Source organism: Myotis daubentonii, chromosome 7 (assembly GCF_963259705.1).
Source record: "Myotis daubentonii chromosome 7, mMyoDau2.1, whole genome shotgun sequence".
NCBI classification, from domain to species: domain Eukaryota; kingdom Metazoa; phylum Chordata; class Mammalia; order Chiroptera; family Vespertilionidae; genus Myotis; species Myotis daubentonii.
Genome location: NC_081846.1, coordinates 69,732,471 through 69,753,562, shown reverse-complemented (window position 1 = coordinate 69,753,562; position 21,092 = coordinate 69,732,471).

Here is a 21,092-nt window from a genome sequence, read left to right as displayed (position 1 = left end):
CATATTTAAGGAATAAACCAAACAAAATATAACAGATCTTTTGGTAGAAAATTATAACACTTTATTGAAAGATATCAAGAAAAGCTTAAAAGGCAAAGGTATACTATGTTCAAGGATAAATAGATTTACTAACATAAAGATGTTGCTTCATCAAATTGGTTTTTAGATTCAATGCAATTGACATCAAAACCTGACTGGGAAGGACTTTCACTTCCAGTAAAATGGAGTGGATATGCTCTTCACTAACGCTCCAGTACAACTTAAAGCTCTTAAAAATATCTATAAAAAAATATAAGAAGCCGAAACCGGTTTGGCTCAGTGGATAGAGCATCGGCCTGCGGACTGAAGGGTCCCGGGTTCGATTCCGGTCAAGGGCATGTACCTGGGTTGCAGGCACATCCCCAGTAGGAGATGTGCAGGAGGCAGCTGATCGATGTTTCTCTCTCATCGATGTTTCTGACTCTCTATCTCTCTCCCTTCCTCTCTGTAAAAAATCAATAAAATACATTAAATATATATATATATATATATATATATATATATATATATATATATATATATATATGAAGACTTTGAAAGGTGGTAAGAAGACCAACTGATCAAAACCATAGTACCTGAGTGATGACATGGCAGTGAGTTCTCTGGTTTTCGTCTTGCTCATGTATTCTGAACCTAAAACTGAATGAGCCAGCAAACCCAAAATGCAAATGATCATAGATCATAAAAGCGTCCAAAAGGCTTCTTTCTCTAGCCAAAGGACAAAGAAGAGGGCGACAGACAACTGTGAGAAATAACAGCCTTACTCCAGCCAAACAATGCAGAAAAAAAGTGTAACTCCACCCCAACCCCACCAGCAAAAAAAGCCAAGCTAGGCTCATGGACTTCTACTTTTGCTAAGCTGTATTGGGGTTTTCAACATTCTGCTGGGTTGGTTTCAAGGAAGGACAAGGGACCATCAGACAAGGCCAGGACCTGCATTCATCACACTGGCTAGACAAGATTTCTTCACTGTGCTGACAACGCAGAACATGTGCGCGGGCTGGACTTCCATTGACCCTTGGCAGTACGTTGGCATCCCTCTGACCTTACTGTCGTGGTGTCTGAAGAAAGCTAGTGGGAAGTCACTGCCCACTCCAGAAAACAGTTTGACACTTTCTTAAGACACTAAATATGCAACTACCATACAATCTAGCAATCGTCCTGCTGGGCATTTATACCAGAGAAATGAAGACTCATGTCCATACAAAACCTACACACACGTGTTGATAATAGCTTTATGTGAAAGAGTCCAAAACTGAAAACAACCCAAATGCCCTTCAATGGGTGGATGTTAAAGAAACTATGGTTCATCTATAATATGAGAAAAATACTACTGAACAATAACAGAGAAATAAACTCTTGATGCATGAATCAACTCTGATGTATCTCCAGTTAATAATACTAAGAAATAAAAAAATCCCCAAAGTAATATACTGTATAATTCCATTTATATAACACTCTTGAAATGACAAATTTTTAGAAATGTAAAACAGATTAGTGGTCACCAGGGGCTAAGGAGGAGGTGAAAATGAAAGGGAAGTGAGTGTGGCTGTAAAAGGGCAACATGAGTGATCTTTGTGGTAATGAAATGCTGAATCTTGACTATTTCAAAGTCAATTTCCTGGTTGTGATATTTTACTACACTCTTACAAGATGTTACCTTGGGGGAAACAGAGTAAAGGGTACATGGATCTTTGTATAACAATTGTAATTGTTAACCTATAATTATCTCAAAATAAAAGGTTAATTGAGGAAAAAAACACACCAGATTACTTATGGAAATTAACTAACTGATTCTAAAATGGACACAGAAAAAGCAATGAACCAAGAATAGTCTAAAGGGCAATGATATCACCAAAAACGGCAGAGTGTGAGCTATAGGGCTTCATCCCTTCCTTCCCACAAGTAAGTAGTGAGTGGGAAAAACTGTCAGAATGAGCTTTTAAAAAACTCTGGAATCCAACCAAGAATTTATAACAGCCAGAAAATGATTTCGTAAAAACAAAACAAACAAATAAACAAATTGTTGCTTTGTGGTAAGAGAGTAAAGTCTAAAAATGCCAAGTATTGGTAATATGTGAACTAAAGAAACTTCTCATAAACTGCTGCTGTATCAGCAAAACTACTCTGGAAAACCATTTGGAATTGCTCAGTAAAGGTGAGCAATATCACTTCTATCTATATATCCTAGAGAAACTCTATCCAACAATATCACTTCTATCTATATATCCTAGAGAAACTCTTGTGTACATGAATCACATAAACATAGAGAAACGTGCACAAGTAAAATTCCAGCAACACCTTTTTGTAATGGCAAGTCAATCCAAATGTCCACCAGCAGTAGAATAAAGAAATAAATTGGAATGCATTCTTGAAATGGAGTACTATGCGACAGTGAAACAGAAATTATAAACTCACAAACAGAATATGAGTGAAATACCAACTTCTACAATAAAACATTAGGATTTCTTTTATATATACAGTTTAAAAGCAGGCAAAATTAAACCACATAGATAAGCATATTTTATATATATTTACACATATACAACCTCTGCATAGATTAATATATACACGTATATGGAAAACTTTAAAAATACACAGAAGAAAATGACTAACATAATTCGGAGGTTACATTTAGGGCAGAGGTAGGGCAATTATATCACCAAAAAGGAGCTCATGCAACATAACTTTCAAAACAAAGGCAGTATTTTACTTGGTAGACAATATTGTGATCGGTGATTACTATCCTATTTGTAGAATGCTACTTACATATTATATACATTTTAATGTACTATATTTTACAGTATAAAGTATTGTGTTTAAAATAAAATACAAAACATTTTATTCATAGCAAAATATAAAAACAAAAAGTCTGAGTAGGAAAATGGATCAAATCTATGTTTTAGAAAGACTATTCTGGTGGACATATAGAAGAGACAATGAGGGCTTCTACTATCTAGGAGGGAGAAAATGAGGTTCTAACCTGGGCAATGCCAATCACATGCAAATTTAAAAGAGAAACTTTGTGAACATATAATTGACAGAAGAGATGAGAGGATGTTGATGTGTTTGTGCGAGGCTTATTATGAGGATGGCGAATGATGACCAAAGAGAGCTGTAGGGAAACTCTATTTGAAGGGTGGGAGGTAGAACAGGAAAGAGTAAGCAATGAAAAGATAGAGAGACCCACAAGTAAACAATGTTCCCAACACCGGTTGAGGATTAACAAGTTGGAGTTTGGATCAGAATAGCTTCAACCACTGTAAAGTATGTTTGGAGGTCATCCACTGGTATGAAATGTACAGGAATATTTTTCTGGACTTGAGGAGAAGGGAAAGGGTATGGAATAGCAGCTGTGGGGAATACAATAGGGAAAAAACTAAAGACAAAAGACTGCTAAATAGCAGTGAGGGTCCAGCTGGGTTGGATGGCATGAATTTGTAGGAGAGCCAGCTGGCATGATTCATGACCTACTCCAACAACCTTGGTTATTATCACTGAACAACGGTTATTAAGCTTGCACATATCATCCTGTATAAAACATATAGATGCACACATGCAAGCACTCACACACTTCAAGTTTTGAACTAAATAATTTGTCAGAGGTCTATCAAAACCATAGACACTGAACAGAAGAGAGTTTGTAAGAGCCTTTCCAGTAGACAACAGCGTTTCCATGAATGACTAAGTGTTTCCATCCAGGCACAGCCTCTTACAGGATTCTGGTTTGTCAGAATTTCCAGGAAAGTTAATGGGACAAACTACATCCTCGCTGCAGCAGTAGACGCTGAGGCAATAACTGATTCATCCTCTCTCTCCTTTTCAGCCATGTTAGACGCTTCTCCTTTCAATTAACATTCTGGCTGGGCCAGGTGGTTTGCCTGGTGGTTTAACCCAGAACCTCATTGCTGGTACCTGTTTTCACATCCTTCTCAAGCTACAGGTATTGTACTTGCTCTTCACAAGTACAAGTTACAATGGGCAGGAGAGGCACCCACATTCCCCTTTACGTAGCAGCAGCCCTACCTTTTTATGTTAATCATGGCTGATTATAAGGAGAGCTCAGAGCGATGTGACAGCAGCTATGCTTTTGAGTTTATTGGTCTTACTATGATCCCCCCCAAGGAAGCATCCTTACCTGAGAGCCGGGACCTCAAGTCCTCCACAGCCTCCTTGTTAAGGGCAGTTCTGTAAAAAAGGAGACAGCTATAAGTGGTTATTAGTCTATACCCACAGCAGCTAGAAAATGGATACATCACTGCATGCAAGGAATCCAACGGCATGGTTCCAGCAGCATCCACTAAACTATTATTTCTTAAGATATTCTTATTGTTATGAATTATAATAATACAGAAGAGCAATTCTATGAAATCAAACTATCCATTTAAAGCCATGCAGTGATGTACTAGAACACACCGGTGGAACCTCAATTAGCTCCACAGAGCTGATTATTCACATCTCTTACCAACTATGTATTTAGTGATGTCATGTTGGTAGCTTGAAATTGTCCATAGTTGGAGTACTTACATCATGGAAACTGATAAAAGCTACACATCAGGTCCTTTTTTCAGAGGGGGGATGATCAAGTTGTTAAACATTTACCAGCACACCCCTGTAGCAGTTCAAAATAAGAATCATTATTCCTGATTTTAAATACGAGGAAAATAAGCTAAGAAAGAGCAATTAAGTGACAGATTTACAATTAAAATATATTATCTATCTGACTTTATTGTAATGGAATATTAGGCTTAGTTTAACATTTACTGAGTGACACAATCTCAATCCACACAAGTCCAATCTTTGGAAAACAAAGAACATAGTATGTTGGGAGTTTGATAGAATTGTTTCTAGCTATTTTCATATCTTTGGGATGTTAATAATGTTCTAAAATGTTCTCCCTTTTAAATTTGTAATATGAAGATTTAAAAAATATAATTTGAATGCCTCAGTTTGAGATTGTATGAAAAAGTACTTTTGAATGCACAAAACTTAATACAAATGAAAAATTGTTAATAAAAAAGCATTAGGGACAATAACTGTGCTTTTTCAAATGGCTGAAGCAAAAGATCCTTAGAGTGAAGATAAGGGTAATGTCAACATGTCCTTCTTAAATTGAGTCAAGGCCACTTTTCCTTGTGCAGTTTCAGTTGAGTTGGAACAATTTCTTCAAGCTCTTATTTTGACAAGTGATTTTTTTTTTATGTGACAAGAATTCTTCTGGCCCTGGAGAAATGAGCAACTTTTCTCTCGTCCAACATCTGACTCCATAACTGAAGTTGTTGTGAATGCAGTGTTTCAAAATTAAGGCAGCTCCAGCGCTTGCGGTTCATGCATCTTCTCATATATGTTCAGAAAACGCTGTTGCGTTCAGTGTCTTTGTCCCTTTGGAAGTTTGGTGGTTTGCCAGTTTCAAGACTCATGTTTCAAATCCTCTCTTCTGTTCTCCTCTCCTCTCTTGCTCTATAACCTGCTCTCCAGGAACTCCACTTCATTTTTCATTCCAGCTACAGTCTTACCCCTATTATTACTATTTCTGGCAAAAAGGAGGCAAGGTCACAGTTATTGGTCTCCAGACATTACTGGCTTTAGAAAGCAAACATACTCTGATAGGAGAAAAATTAAAAGATAACTTTCTATTGCCACAGTGAAAGGTATAATCAGAGCAATAGGAACAGTCATAATATTGACAAATGCACCAATCTGAGCATCTTACTGGTTCTCATGTACACACATTCACAAGCACACCCATGAATACACACACACACACACATACACACACAGCATATGATTATATATCTTCCTAACAGAACAACAAAAATGGAAATGGTGCTCTTCAAAGGGCTTGTTTTCTTCTGGATAAAATTTTGCAAGATTGCTATCAAGAAAGGTTGTACATGAGACACAAAGACACAGAAAATATTCACTTGCTCCATGAATTTGCTGACTGATTTCATATTGTTGAATCCCACCCATTAACACATGTACTTAGATTCTAACAATGACTGACAGACATTTGGAAGGCAAAAGTAAGAGTTGACCTGCAGACAGTTCAAATTTGCCATATGCTTGCTGACACTGTTCGCAGTTTGTAGACCATCCTAATGTATGCTTCAGCTGGCTGACCTGATATACTTAAAGAACAGGGGGATGAGAGTATGAGTGTGGGGGGCGGGGGAGGTTGGGGGTTAATGTGGGGATGAGGACACATTTGTAATACCTTAACCAATAAAGAAATTTAAAAAAAAAAGAATGAATACCTGTTTCTTTTTTCCAATCAGGTATTTTAGTTGTCCTATTACACATAAGCATGACAACATAGTAGATGATTAAGGGCAAATTTAAGATAGTTTGAAGGGGAAAGAATGGGTATTTGGCCCTAGAACTTACCGCAGACGTTTTCACATAAATGATCGCCTCGCTGAGGAAATTCTCTAACCATATTCATCAGGTGCACTCTCAGAAATAAGTTCTTTCCTTCAACATAGCCTAACAGAATTTCTAAAGAAAAATTATTAGTGCTTAGAAATCATTACAGCTTAAATTATGTGCATGTAAACAAATGACTAAAAATACTCATTTTTACCCTGTCTAATTTTTGCCTTTAAAAAAAGAACTATATGATTTTCTCATGTGTTTAAGCAACCAAATATCCCATTAACTAGCTGCCCTTTCTTTTTATTTCTTGAAACTTCATGTCTGAGGCATTATTGTAGATGGGAGGGATTGTTGAAGGAGAAAAAAGGAAAAAGTTTGTATTAGTTGTTTTAAAATTTGACACTTTGGTGTAAGCCTACTCATCCTTTTCTCTTCGTGTATTTAAGGATAGATCTTCAACTTTTCCAGTTTTAATCAGATATCCCAGATGGTCATGTTTATAGAAAAAATGTTATTAAAGCCTGAGTAAATAAAATAATTAAGATGTTCTGATTAATATCTAGATTCTGAACAAGCTGCAGATTGCTTTTAACATAGAGGTTGGTGTGTGGTAATAATAAATAAATTTTAATTAGTCATAATATGTATTCTGCTTTTAAAGGTGCCATATTTGCCCTGGTCTATGTGGTTAGTGTCAGCCCACGCACCAGAGGGTCACTGGTTTGTGCTGCCTCCAGGAGGCAACCAATCGATGTGTCTCTCTCCTCTCTCCTCTCTTCTCTCTCTCTCTCTCTCTCTCTCTCTCTCTCTCTCTCTCTCTCTCCCTCCTCTCTAAAAAAAATCAATGAGGAAAATGTCCTCAGGTGAGGATTAACCACAACAAATAGGTGCCATATTTACATCAAAATGCCCTAAAACAAATAAACCAACCACCTAAAACATTCATAACCATTACTTATTTTAAAATAAAATCTGTTGCTTGCATTTTAGCAGACTTTATTTTTCAAATATCTCTTCTGAGAACACTTAAGGCTAAAATCATGAAAATCATGGGTAACTCGCAGTGAGTCACGGAAATGAAATATGAACACAGAATAAGAGTGGTTTGAAGGCAGGCTGTGCTTGCTGTTACACTGACGGACAAAGCCCGCGGGAATATTAGAAAGATGACCTACAACTCATCCAACAACATCCAACCGGACTTTCACGGCAGGCCTCCCTGGTCCTTTAAATCCGCGCGGAGCGGAGGGTGGGGATGATGCCGCTTCATCTGAAGCACCAACAAGGCTCCGTCCTCTGTAGAAGCGAAGCCCTGGGCAGCTGGCACCCTTCCACGGGGAGCTGCACACACCACGCGGCCGCATTGCGAGTGTCCTCCGGCAGCAGATGTCTGGTGGCTGCTGTGCAGGTCTCCAACTCCACCGAGCCACCTGTACCACATATTTAATGTACCGGCAGTGCGATTGCTGCCACTTGGGAAAGATTTTGTTGTTGTTGTTGTTAATTTAATCTTTTCCTCAACCCCCGCTATGGTCGCTGGGATTATGCTCTGAAATTTGGCCTCATGGTGCAAAACTCTTTGTTCAAAAATATAAGGGAGGGAAAAAATCAAAGCCGGCCCACTTCTCCACCTCCCCTGACTGCCCCCAAATGACCCAGGAAAATGCATTCACCTTGTATATCACTACAATTACATTTTGTTTCTTACAAATCGAATGTTTCCAAAAGGCAGTTTTTCCGAACCACTACACACACAAAAGTCAAGCAACTGACTGCTAAATTGCTCACCCTTCTGCGTTACTCTGACACTACCCAACGTTAACGTGCCTCCCCCACAACTGTACACCGTGGGTGGGTGCCATCCTCTTAGAACATTATCGGGAAAACATTCTGACTCTTTCGGCTGCTAACGCGACACTTACAGTACCATTGTGTCTGTTTAGTTTAAAAATGAGGTTGATAACGGTAATGCTTTTCCATAAGATGATCTTCTACTTTTTAATGATACCCGTAGTTTCCCCTACATAAATGACTAAATCCTCACAGAATCTCGGTCTTGATTAGCACTCCTGCTAGTAAAATTTCACATACTAAATCAGCACCAGCTGTAGCAAGCAAGCAAGAAAAAGGCAAGTGTAAATGTTCCATATGCCCCACCAAATTGGCATCTGTGTCAGTAACCCCCTTTTTTAACTATTGTATACATACATTCTCTTAAGTGTTTTGTTCACAGAACACTGCTAACAAAATTTCTCTGTTGGCATATCAAGGAAAGAGCCAGTGCATATCACTCAACTGTAAAAAATACAATCTCGCCTTCTCCTCTGGTGGTCACACACACCTGAGTGTTCTGTTTATTAAGTTACTTTAAGATAGTGAACCTTTCTCTCGACATCTGTTCTCTGTAATGTGACACTGCAGAGCTCTTAGAAAGCTGCTTTACCATTGGAGTTTAATTGTTAGCAACACCAAACAATGTCAGAGAGATAATAGAATTACTCTAGTCACCTTGAAGGTATCTCAGAGACTAGGCTCAAAATAATGGAATGAGGTGGTGGTAGAAAGCATTTGTGATCTCTCTCATCTCATCACCCATGTTCTCTTCAAATTATGAGGTGTCTCTTCATTGATAGATATAGACATAGATATAAATATGGATATCAATATCAATAGATATAGATATCAGAAAGAACCCCAAAGCTATATATCTAAGATACTACATTGAGCTACTTGTTATACTGAATACTAGTTGGTATTCAATACTTTACCCACTGGGACCTTCTTAATTGTTTAACATGAAATAGCAATAGTTTTTTAGGAACATATGCAAGCCATCAATATGAATAGCCATCAAAACGTTCCAAACATAGAAAAGCATACTAAGCAAATGCTCTACATACAAGGAATATTAGTAGGACGTATCCCAGAGATAGTCATCTCACAGAGGAAAAACATATTTAAGTACTTTCTCCTCTTGTTGGAATATTGTTATCTTGGTAAGCCAGTGTATACAGAAGAGAGAACTGACCACTCCTTTCTTTGTGTCACTCATTGATTCCTGCTCATGCAGTCTCACAAGTATGGGCAACTTCATGTAGTTCTCGCTTACTTACATCCCTACCTCTCTTGATTTGATTAGAAGCTCCTTGCGAGTTGAAATAGTATCTATGTAGTTCAATGTCTACTGTATGGGAATATCAACATTTAGTAAGATACCCAACAAATGTTTTCCCACATCAAAGCAGTTAAGGAATGCTGAAAGTTTTTGTTAAAAACTAAATGAGCTGGATGATGAACAACTTACCAATGGGGATCAAATAACCTAACTAAACAAGGACAAGGGGAAATGAATAAAATTTCCTTTGTTTCCCTGAAGTTTGCTTAAAACATAAATTCCCTTTCATTGAGTGTTATTGAGGGCTATTGAGATTTAGTGAAAGTTACACTTGATAACTCTGAGGCTAAAAATTAGGAGACATTCTGGTTTCAAGTTAAAAATCTCTTGGATCTTAAGATCCAGTCTAACTAAATTCTTAGTGAATAATTTAGAGAAGGGAATGTGAGGAAATCCACAATTGTAGTATATCTTGCAAAGTGCTATTTTAAAATATGAAAATTCTTTTAAAATGTTGCTTCCCTTATGAATGGCTTCTCTTCCTGGTACTGTGAGTGGTCCAGCAAAGCTGCTAGCTTCCTCTAGGGGCGCTGCTATAGGAATTCTCATACCAGGAAGTCTGGATGAGATTATCCAACATTTACCTACATAAAATGCAACTGCACTTGTCAACCTTATAGTGATCTCACAGCTTTTAAAATGATTATGCCTTTTGCGGGGGGGGGGGGTGTGGTACAGACGGGGTGAAGGGGGTCAATGGGAAAAAGGGGGACATCTGTAATACTTTCAACAATCAAGATAAATTTTTTAAAATGATTATGCTGACCTTATTCTTAGAACATTGGCCATATTGTTGTTGACAGTACTAGAGGTAAATTTGTATGTCTACAAACCTATACGCTCCTGGAAAGTAAGCACAGTTCCTTTTATCTCTATGTTCTCAAATATCAGCACCGTGATGCAGAGGATGTATTTTTAAGTTATTTGAATACATTAGAATTTTTTTTTGAACAACTGATTTCTTCCTTGGTTGCCTGCTTATTTGTTCCTCCTAATTCTGTAATTGGCATGCTTATTTTAATACAGTTGTACGGATGATAAATTACACACTGATATGGGATTTCTCCAACTGACAGGTAAGCATAAAATTCACTTAGGGAATCAATCAGTCAAGAAGTCCTTTCCCAGAGCACTGTGCACATGCGGACCTACTATCCTTCACAGTGGAGAGTCATCAGCTCAAAGAACAGGGGCAGTGGCCGGTGCGAGTCAGGAGGGCATCATCGCACTGGCACTCTGCTTGCTTTATGCCCGTGTCTGTTTGCAAAATATTTTGAACATCAACTTTGGATTCTGATCAAAGATAATTTGTGATTGTGATTATCATGAAAGGACATTAGATAATAATAATCTAAAAATAATATGCAATAGAGAGCATATGAAAAGCAGGATAGTTTAATACAACGTCTACAAGGAGTTCACAAAAAAAATAGCCATGGTAGGAGGCAAAGTTCAGCAAGCAGTGCCATGGAATTTTCACTTGGAGCACCGGGCTTCATATTCCATGGTGATGTTTGGACTTATGCTGTCCATGTGTATTGGGGACTAATGGTTACCAGTTGTCATTGCCCTTTATAATTCCACTAGAGGCCCGGTGCACAAAAATTTGTGCACTTGGGGGGGTCCCTCAGCCTGGCCTGAGCCCTCTTGCAGTCTGGGACCCCTCGGGGGATAATCACCTGCTGGCTTAGGCCCACTCCCTGGGGATCGGGACTAAGCTGGCAGTCAGACATCCCTCTGGTGCCTGGGAGCCCTCGGGGGATGCCCACTTGCCAGCAGGGAGCAGGCTTAAGCTGTAGTCGGACATCCTTAGCACTGCTGAGGAGGCGGGAGAAGCTCCCACCACCACCGCTGTACTGGCATCCGTCAGCCTTGCTTGTGACTGAGCAGAGCTCCCCCTGTGGGAGCACACGGACCACCAGAGGGCAGCTCCTGCATTGAGCGTCTGCCCCCTGGTGGTCAGTGTGTGTCATAGTGAACAGTCATTCCCAGTCATTCTGCTGTTAGGGTCAATTTGCATATTACCCTTTTATTATACAGGATAGGCTTTGCTCACCAAAGCCACCTCATTGTCTCCCAATGCATGTCAGGGTAGGTTGTATGTGGTGGTTGCTTCTTCAAAGGCCACAGCCAGGTCACACACTATTTAAAGCACTACTTTATTTAAGACAACTTTCAAGTGTTTCTTCTCCCTTTGCTATCTATGATTGCCCCATTTCAGTTTGCCATACAACAGCTGTTTCGATATCCAGCATTTATCCGTTCTCCACATGCATCCAGCCCAGAGGGATTGTTAAGCAGATCATTGTTTTAATTCTGGCTACATTCCAGGTCCCCATTATTAGTGATCCTGTCTTAACATTTACTGTTCAGTTTGGCTCACAGGTGATGTTGATTAAATTGGATGTGCCATCTGGGGTGGGTTTTCGTCTGGTAGGCACATTCAAGGCAGAGTACACCTACTGTTTCATTTGGTCTGAAGCTTCATGCCACATTTGATGGCATTCTGGACAAGGTTTTTTGCAACCCGGGCTTGACTCCTGGCTTATTCAGTGAGTAGTTTTGCAAAAATGGGCAACCCATTGTACTCTCTGGGGCTTTGGTTTTCTAATGAACAAAACAAAGAGAATAATCATTAATTCATTCCTTTATTTGGTTCCTTGTTAATTTTTAACCATTTATTAGGCCTGGTACTATGCTAGATGTGAAGAAATCAGAGCTAAATAAGGAATCAAAGCAGAGGTGAGAAGACACAAAAATCAAACGGTTGCAATGTTATGTATAATGTTCACAAAACATCTATTTATGCTAATAGATATGATGGGGAAAGGACTATGGAGGCTGGAGAACAGAGCAAAAAAAAAATATGCCCCCAGGAATCACAGGATTTCTCAGAAAGGACATGATCATTGAGCTGCATCCTAAAGATCAAGAGCTCTAAACATTGCTTTTGTGCATCTTATCAATCGAAATATCCATGTTAGGGTAACACGATTTTATCCCTATCTATTGTGGGGGGGGGATCAATCATGTACAAATTTCTTGTCTTCTATTTAATTAGTTAATTTGAATAAGCAAAGCAGACTTGAATACATGTGATTGTTTTGAGACTCGAATGGCATGATGTGTGAAAGCACACCTTTCAAAGTGCTGGAGAAAGCTCTTCGAACATGTGGGTGGTGTTGCCTGCCCTGACTATCCCAAGAGAATGTCACAAGACTAAGTGAAAAACGGAAATACAAAAGCACAGTTAGTAATAAGGGCAGTCATAGTTCACATTATTTTAGGTCATACAATGTACTATGCAGTGTGATAAATGTTTAACCTGTATTATACGGAGGGTCCTACAGTTAAGTCATATGAAAGAGCCAATACTGGACGATTTTTTACCTACAAAAATGACAATTTTATATAGTTCAACCTATTATTACTTCACTATTTTACAGAATAAGAAATGAGGTGCAAATAGGTTAATGTACCCAAGATCACAGAATTAGCAAAATATTAATTTTCTTATTTTTTCTGGACATTCTGAATCTGTTAGTATTCTTGGGTTACAAGACTAAAAATCCAAAATGTCTAGCTTTAGAGAGAAAAATAATTTATTGGAAGGAAATGGAGTCACCCATAGGGTCAGGAAAACCTGAACCAACAGACTGTTCCCAGAATTCCAGTTTCTCATTACCTCAGGGTGTCACCCTCTACTAATCCACCACCATCCCTCACCTGGATGAATGCAGGAGCCTCTTAAGTGGTCCCCAGGCTTCTGCCCTTGCCTTTCCTCAGGCGACTTTCAACCTAGTGGAGAGATGGGTCATGTTTAAATGTAGGTCAAGCAATGTCACTTGACTACTTAAACCTTGCAATGGCTCCTGTTACACTCTGACCAAGGAGGTCCTACTTGATCTGTCCTTGGCCCCCAGACAATTCGGACCTCACCTCCTGCCACCCTCTCCCTCCTTCTCTCTCTGCTCCAGTCACAAATTCCTTGAAGACCCAGGGCACAATCCCACCTCAGACCTGTCCATCTCCAGATCTTTTTCCAGATCACCATCTGGCTCATTCCCACCCTTCCTTCTGTTATTTTTTTCTCACCCCTCATTTTCTCAATGAGATCTCCCTTGATCCCCTATTTAAAATTTCAATGCCATCCCAACAGAAATTTTATTTCTGTGACACTTATCACTGACTCACACACTTCGTGTTTGCTGATTTGTATTTATTATTGATCTTATGTAGAATATTAGAGCAGAGATAAGTTGCTATTTTGCACAGTAATTGGCACCTAAATATTTATTGAGTAAATGAATCACTAGGCATTGGGAAAGTAAAACAAAAAACAGAAGAAATAAAACAAAACAAAAGTAGAGTCTTGGGGATCCAGGAAGTCTCAACTATTTCCTGGGAAATTGTGTTCAAAAGGACAATTCTTAGAAGAAAGGCTGGTGAGAAGCATAGCTCAGGCCCTATGCCCACCCACTGGCCAGGATAAGAAAGAACACATGGGGTTCCGAAAAAATGGCAGGTGCCCCGGTTTGGCTCAGTGGATAGAGCACTGGCCTGCAGACTGAAGGGTCCTGGGTTCGATTCCAGTCAAGGGCATATACCTTGGTTGCAGGCACATCCCCAGTATGAGGTGTGCAGGAGACGGCTGATTGATGTTTCTCTCCCATCGATGTTTCTAACTCTGTATGCCTCCCCCTTCCTCTTTGTAAAAAAATCAATAAAATGTATGTTTTTAAAAATGGTAGGTAACTGTCATTATACTTCTACTAGAGGTCCAGTGCATGAAATTCATATGTGGGAGCGGGGGGTGGTCCCTCAGCCCGGCCTGCACCTTCTCACAATCTGGGACCTTTTGGAGGATGTCCAACTGCCGGTTTAAGCCTGATCTCACAGGGATCCCTGCAGATCAGGGCTAAACTGGCGGTCGGACATCCCTCTCACAGTCTGGGACCACTAGCTCCTAACTGCTTGCTTGCCTGCCTAATCACCCCTAACTGCCTCTGCCTGCCTGCCTGATCACCCCTAACTACGTCTGCCTGCCTGCCTCATCACCCCTAACCACTTGCCTGCCTGCCTGATTTCCCCTAACCATTCTGCCTGCCTGATTACTCCTAACCACTCACCTACCTGCCTCATTGCCCCTAACCACTCGCCTGCCTTATGATCACCCCTAACTGCCTCTGCCTGCCTGTGTGATTGCCTCTATCCACTCCCTGGGGGGCAGGGTCAGCCAGGGCAAAGGGCCCTGGTCATTCTGCTCTCTGGTCATTCTGGTCATTCCATCATTTCAGTCTCTGGGCTTTTATTATATAGGATTGTCACAAAAAGGATAGTGGATCTAGGCAAATAAAAACCAATCACTACACATGTCGGCCTACTGGATTGAATTCTCTACTTTTTGGTGTATTTTCCAGGCACTTAATATATGATCTAATACTCTCCAAAAACAGTAGACGTCCATAAAATTTCATATTTAATATCACACTTCTCAATGCAGACCATTATGGTTTCCATTTTCTTTAGATTTATTATCTTTCTGTAGTTTTGGGTAAACTTTAAAATATGTACTATGTATATTAGAACACCTATTTATATTTTAGAAGAAGTTTTGAATTCTTGTATTTAGGATTTTTATTTTATCTTGAGGAAAACACAGGAATTATCAGCTTCCTATACCTCTTTTATTCTGCTCAAAATAAAATAATTATATTGCTTTTGTTGATAAAAAGGTAATATGTGCTAATTGTAAAAAATTGAAAAATACTGAAGTATAAAATGTGGAGCTACCTTGATCTTGCCTTTTCCCTTGCTTCCATCCTATCCCACAGATGTACCCTCTCTTATTATGTGAAATATGTACTTTCAGTTCATTTTTATTTTTACTTTATAGATTTTTTAATTGACGTCAGAGAGGGAGTAAGGAAGAGAGAACGAAAGGAACATCTATCTGAGAGCAAAACATCCATCGGCTGCCTCCTGCATGCCCTCTACTGGGGATTGAACCTGCAGCCAGGGCATTTGTCCTGACCGAGGATCGAACCAGCAACCATCCTGTGCATGGGATGATGTCCAACCATCTGAACCACACCAGCTAGGGCTCAATTTATTTTTATATCATAGAAGCCTTTTGTAAAAGCACTAAATAGAATAATATTATATGCACTGCAATATAAGCTGCATGTTTGATAAATTAATATTAAAAACAGTGTTCTCCACCTGCATTCTTCACTGTATGTTCTGTCATATGGCTTTTCATGCCGCATTGATTTACTTTATTTTATTCAAAGGCTATATACTGTTTCATTATACGGATACATCATAACATATTTAACCAATCCTTTAATGACGGACATTACTATTAAAAACAAGTCTACAGCCCTAACTGGTTTGGCTCAGTGGATAGAGCGTCAGTCTGCGGACTGAAAGGTCCCAGGTTTGATTCTGGTCAAGGGCATGTACCTTGGTTGTGGGCACATCACCAGTAGGGGGTGTGCAGGAGGCAGCTGATCAATGTTTCTCTCTCATTGATGTTTCTAACTCTATCTCTCTCCCTTCCTCTCTGTAAAAAATCAATAAAATATATTTTAAAAAAAACAAGGCTACAGATAAAGGTGAAGAAATTAAAAAGTACAAATTGGTAGTTATAAAATAGCCACAGGGATGTAAGGTACAGCATAAAAAATCCTATATAATAAAGAGGTAATATGCAAATTGACCATCACTCCAACACACAAGATGGTCACACCCATGTGGACACAAGATGTCTGGCAGGGGAGGGCAGTTAGGGGTGACTGGGCCAGCAGGAGAGGACAGTTGGGGGTGATCGGGCTGGCAGGGGAGTGGTTAGGGGGTGATCAGGGTGGCAGGCAGAAGCAGTTAGGGGCAATCAGGCAGACAGACAGGCAAGTGGTTGGGAGCCAGCAGTCTTGAATTGTGAGAGGGATGTCCGACTGCCTGTTTAGGCCCGATCCCACTGGATATCGCTCAAGGGGTCCCAGATTGGAGAGGGTGCAGGCTGGGCTAAGGGACACACACACCCCCATGCACGAATTTTGTGCAATGGGACTCTAGTCCTATATAATAAAAGGCTTGGTGGCATCGCGTGACATCGTCACAAGATGGCCACCATGACATCATCTCAAGATGGCCACCATAAGATGGCCACCACAAGATGGTTACCACAAGTTGTTTGGAAGGGGAGGGCAGTAGTGGGTGATCTGGCTGTCAGGGGAGGGGAGTTGGGGAGATCAGGCTGGCAGGGGAGCAGTTAGGTGTCAATCAGGCCAGCAGGGGAACAGTTAGGGGGCAATCAGGCAGGCAGGAAGGTGAGTGGTTAGGAGCCAGCAGTCCCAGATTGTGAGGGGGATGTCTGACTTTAGTCATCCCCCCAAGGGATCCCTGATTGGAGAGGGTGCAGACTAGGCTGAAGGATCACCCACCTCCCCATGCACGAATTTCATGCACTGGGCCTCTAGTATAGCCAATGATGCTTCCAGGTGGGTACTAGACTTATCAGGTGAATCCCTTAGTAAATTATATAAATGTCTAGCATCTATGTTGTACACCTAAAACAAATATATATATATAACCCTAATATGCAAATAGACCAAACAGCGGAACAATCGGTCACTATGACATGCACTGACCACCAGGGAGCGCACATGAAACATAGCAGGCGTTGGCAGCAGGCGGCAGAGCGCAGAACATGGAGAGCATCGGCCATGGCAGGATGGTGGAACAGGTGAGCAGAAGGGCCAGATCAAGGCGCCAGTCACTGTCATCAGGGCGAGTCTCTGGTGGTTACTAAAAATTCTTTGTTCCAGCATGCAGAGGTCCCGCCAGGCGCTCGCACCCGCTGCTGGAGCTGGGCGCCGGCCCTGATCACTCAGCACTGTTAGCGGGTGCAAGTGGCAGCTGCCAGCCCTGATCATCCCTGAGGGCTTCTCCACCTCATCTTGCTCCTGAGGGACAATTAGGGTAGCAGCCGCCACTCATGGGGGCTGCCAGCAGACAGGGGACTGGGGGCTGTGGTGGAAGGAGCTGGGTGGGGGTGTGAAGGATGGGCCAAGACCTGCCCCTGTGCCCATGGCAGCCTCATGGCCCACAGTTCCTTTCAAGGTGCATGAATTTGTGCACTGGGCCCCTAGTATAAAATAATATTAGCCCTAACTGGTTTGGCTCAGTGGATAGAGTGTTGGCCTGCGACTGAAAGGTCCTGGGTTAGATTCCAGTCAAGGACATGTACCTTGGTTGCAAGCACATCCCCAGTAGGGGGTGTGCAGAAGGCAGCTGATCAATGTTTCTCTCTCATCAATGTTTCTAACTCTATCCCTCTCCCTTCCTCTCTGTAAAAAATCAATAAAAAAATAAAATAAAAATAATATTGAATTTCAATTGTAATTTAAAAATTTAAAAAATAAAGTGCTATACCAATACTACAAAAAAAGGGGCTAATATTGATATCATTGAATATAATGTCCATTTGTTTTTTAGGATAAAGTCCAAAAAGTACAATTACTGAGTCAAAGTATAGATATATTTTACATTTCTATACATATTACTAAATTGTACTACAGAAAATTTATCACAATGTACGCTCCCATCAAGAATGTATAATAATGCTCACTTCCTAACATCATCATCTAATAGAAGGCAGAGAATCTATTAGGATGTCTGTGAACTCCACATCCTAGATACCAGATCTTATACAGTGCCATCTTCACTGGTAATTGGAGATGAGTCAGACAAATTAGAGTAAGTCAGACGAGTCTGACCTAAATTAACACAGCTCTAAAAATGGCAAGCCACACTGTTGCATGATTGAACAGTAGTTACTGGAATAAGTGTATGGCCTTAGATGGGGGTTTCAACATTTTCAACAAGACAGGACCCTATCTGAAGTAGACAGATAGACAGAGAAATGTAATATTTAGAAACCCAGTGTAAGCCAGCGATAAGAACTCTAGGACGTGCACCATCATGCCACCCTCCCTGGCCCTTGGCAAACAAAGGTAATTCCAATGATCTCTGGCTCCACCTCTGATTCCTTCACAGCACTGTCTCTGGCAGCCACTACAAACTCATCAGAGCAAACACATTAGGTACAACCTATTTGTCATCCCTAAGCTGACACAGTGGTTTGCCAAACAAATGGACCAGAAGATACAGAATTCTCCCCAGGATGTATTTTAGGGAGGAGGGAGGCATTGCAGGTGGCATCTGATCAGGACCTTTAAATCTGCTTCCCAGTGTTCAGTAGTATTAATGATGGGAACAGGTTGAAGCCTAAAACCTTATTGTGATTTGTGTGTGCACCTAGTGCAGTGACGGCGAACCTTTTGAGCTCGGCGTGTCAGCATTTTGGAAAACCCTAACTTAACGCTGGTGCTGTGTCACATATAGAAATTTTTTGATCTTTGCAAGCATAGTAAAACAAAGACTTATATTTTTGATATTTATTTTATATATTTAAATGCCATTTAACAAAGAAAAATCAACCAAAATATGAGTTCGCGTGTCACCTCTGACACGCGTGTCATAGGTTCGCCATCACTGACCTAGTGGAACATAATAATTCATATTTGATTCAGAAATACTACGGTCAGAATCTTGCTGGTGATGAAGACAAAAGATGCCAGGATAGAAACTATATTTATTTGATGTCTTGAAACAATTAGAAATTTTGTATTTTTGTCTGGCTTTCTTCAAGGACATATATATTTCAATAAATGAAATTTAGTGTCCTATCCCAAATTTTCAAAAATTGTCCTTGATATTATATTAATAAAAACAACTAATGCTAGCTGCTATAAGAAAAAAAAACCCTAAATCTCAGTGGATCAACACAACAAAACTTGTTCCTTGTCAGATTTTCTGGATACCTCTATGAAGTGGTGGCTATGGGACTCAGGCTCTTTGTATATCTGATCTTGTACATGGCCTCCATGTACGAGGTACTTGCAAAGAAGAAATCATGAAGGCTCACACAGATAGTTTTCTGGACAGTCCTGGAAGTGGCATACATCACTTTCAATTGGCTGGACCTAATCACACTAGGGGCCCGGTGCACGAAATTCGTGCACTGGAGGGGGGGTGGTCCCTCAGCCCAGCCTGCCCCCTCTCACATACTGGGAGTCCTCAGGGGATGTCCTACTCACGGCTTAGGCCCGCTCCCTGCTCTTCTTGGGGATAGGGCCTAAGCCACAGTCTGGCCTCCCTTTGTGGGAGGTGATCAGGCTTATCAGGGGAAGGCACCAGCCCCATCACCCTGCTGCTGCAGCCACTGCCAGTCACCACAGCCACCAAGGTAGTATTAATGATGGGAACAGGACTCCAGTCCCTTCACCATGAAAAAATTAGAAGTTTCTTTAGGCATTTTCAAGATGTGTCTTTCATAGGATATGACATTTCTTTATTATTTTTTTTTATCCTCACCTGAGGATATGTTTCCATTGATTTTTAGAGAATGTGGAAGAGAAAGGGAAAGACAGAGAGAAACATCAAAGTGAGAGGAACACTTTGATTGGTTGCCACCTGCATGAGTGCTGACCTGGGCCCCAGCCAGGGAAGAGCCTGCAACCTACATGCCCTTAGTCAGAATTGAACCCAGACCCTGTGGTAGGTAGGCAGGCTAAGGCATTTTCTACTGAGCCAAACCTGTTAGGGCAGGATATGATATTTCTTAGCCCCTCCAGCAGCAGACCTTCATTTTTTTCTCCAGGAGTAAGGTGGAAAAACCATACATCACCTTCTTGGATTCTTATTACCCAAGTTACTAAGACTATTACCAGTGGCATACAGGGAGCTTAGCCAGTGAGAGATCAGAAAAGGTGTTTCCTCTGTAGTTCATACCGATCCCCAGCTCGGCCCCTGCCCAGGCCTAAGGCCTCTGGCTGGGGCATTAGGCCTGGGCAGGGGACCCTGAGCCCCCTGTGATTGCCGGCTCTGCCCCTTCCCAGGCCTCAGGCCAGAAGAACCCACTGAACATAGCAAAAGTGGTCTTCCCTCCGAATTTTTTAAAAAGTGACTATTGCTCTATATTTACAAAGAATAAAATTCCCAGGCCTGGTTGTATGGCTTGCATTCACAGGTCTGAAAACAGGGAGTGATCTCAAGAGACTCCTTAGATGAATTCACCTCTTCATGCAGGTCATGTTCTCTCCAGTGACTCTCAGTCTTTTTTCACCATTAAGAATCCTTTTCATTATTTTTCTCCAAAGCCCTTATGTTTAGAAATAATTTGTCTATTGAACCCCATTTATGAAGCATCAGCATTTATTTATCCCATGTGTTACTAATCAAAAACATATAAAACTGCAAATCACAAGTTGTGCACAGAATATGGGGACTAGTCATACACTGAGTTGGTGTGAAGCCAGCCAGTGCAAAGACACCTGGAGTTCTAGTGAGCTTGTTTGTTCTCCTGGTGCTATGGATGGAAATGTGTGCCCCCCCCTCCCAATTCAGATGTTGAAGCCCTAACACTCCATGTAACTAT